Source organism: Oncorhynchus nerka, linkage group LG20 (assembly GCF_034236695.1).
Source record: "Oncorhynchus nerka isolate Pitt River linkage group LG20, Oner_Uvic_2.0, whole genome shotgun sequence".
In the NCBI taxonomy this organism is placed as follows: Eukaryota; Metazoa; Chordata; class Actinopteri; order Salmoniformes; family Salmonidae; genus Oncorhynchus; species Oncorhynchus nerka.
The window spans coordinates 22,162,691-22,164,059 of NC_088415.1; positions in this window are offsets into that span (position 1 = coordinate 22,162,691).

Here is a 1,369-nt window from a genome sequence, read left to right on the forward strand (position 1 = left end):
AGAGTGGCCAGACTGAAGCAGCACTCCACCAATCAGGCCTTTATGGTAGAGTGGCCAGACTGAAGCAGCACTCCACCAATCAGGCCTTTATGGTAGAGTGGCCAGACTGAAGCAGCACTCCACCAATCAGGCCTTTATGGTAGAGTGGCCAGACTGAAGCAGCACTCCACCAATCAGGCCTTTATGGTAGAGTGGCCAGACTGAAGCAGCACTCCACCAATCAGGCCTTTATGGTAGAGTGGCCAGACTGAAGCAGCACTCCACCAATCAGGCCTTTATGGTAGAGTGGCCAGACTGAAGCAGCACTCCACCAATCAGGCCTTTATGGTAGAGTGGCCAGACTGAAGCAGCACTCCACCAATCAGGCCTTTATGGTAGAGTGGCCAGACTGAAGCAGCACTCCACCAATCAGGCCTTTATGGTAGAGTGGCCAGACTGAAGCAGCACTCCAGACCAATCAGGCCTTTATGGTAGAGTGGCCAGACTGAAGCAGCACTCCACCAATCAGGCCTTTATGGTAGAGTGGCCAGACTGAAGCAGCACTCCACCAATCAGGCCTTTATGGTAGAGTGGCCAGACTGAAGCAGCACTCCACCAATCAGGCCTTTATGGTAGAGTGGCCAGACTGAAGCAGCACTCCACCAATCAGGCCTTTATGGTATGGTAGAGTGGCCAGCAGATGGCCAGACTGAAGCAGCACTCCACCAATCAGGCCTTTATGGTAGAGTGGCCAGACTGAAGCAGCACTCCACCAATCAGGCCTTTATGGTAGAGTGGCCAGACTGAAGCAGCACTCCACCAATCAGGCCTTTATGGTAGAGTGGCCAGACTGAAGCAGCACTCCACCAATCAGGCCTTTATGGTAGAGTGGCCAGACTGGCCAGACTGAAGCAGCACTCCACCAATCAGGCCTTTATGGTAGAGTGGCCAGACTGAAGCAGCACTCCACCAATCAGGCCTTTATGGTAGAGTGGCCAGACTGAAGCAGCACTCCACCAATCAGGCCAGTGGCCAGACTGAAGCAGCACTCCACCAATCAGGCCTTTATGGTAGTGGCCAGACTGAAGCAGCACTCCACCAATCAGGCCTTTATGGTAGAGTGGCCAGACTGAAGCAGCACTCCACCAATCAGGCCTTTATGGTAGAGTGGCCAGACTGAGCAGCACTCCACCAATCAGGCCTTTACTGGCCAGACTGAAGCAACTCACCAATCAGGCCTTTATGGTAGAGTGGCCAGACTGAAGCAGCACTCCACCAATCAGGCCTTTATGGTAGAGTGGCCAGACTGAAGCAGCACTCCACCAATCAGGCCTTTATGGTAGAGTGGCCAGACTGAAGCAGCACTCCACCAATCAGGCCTTTATGGTAG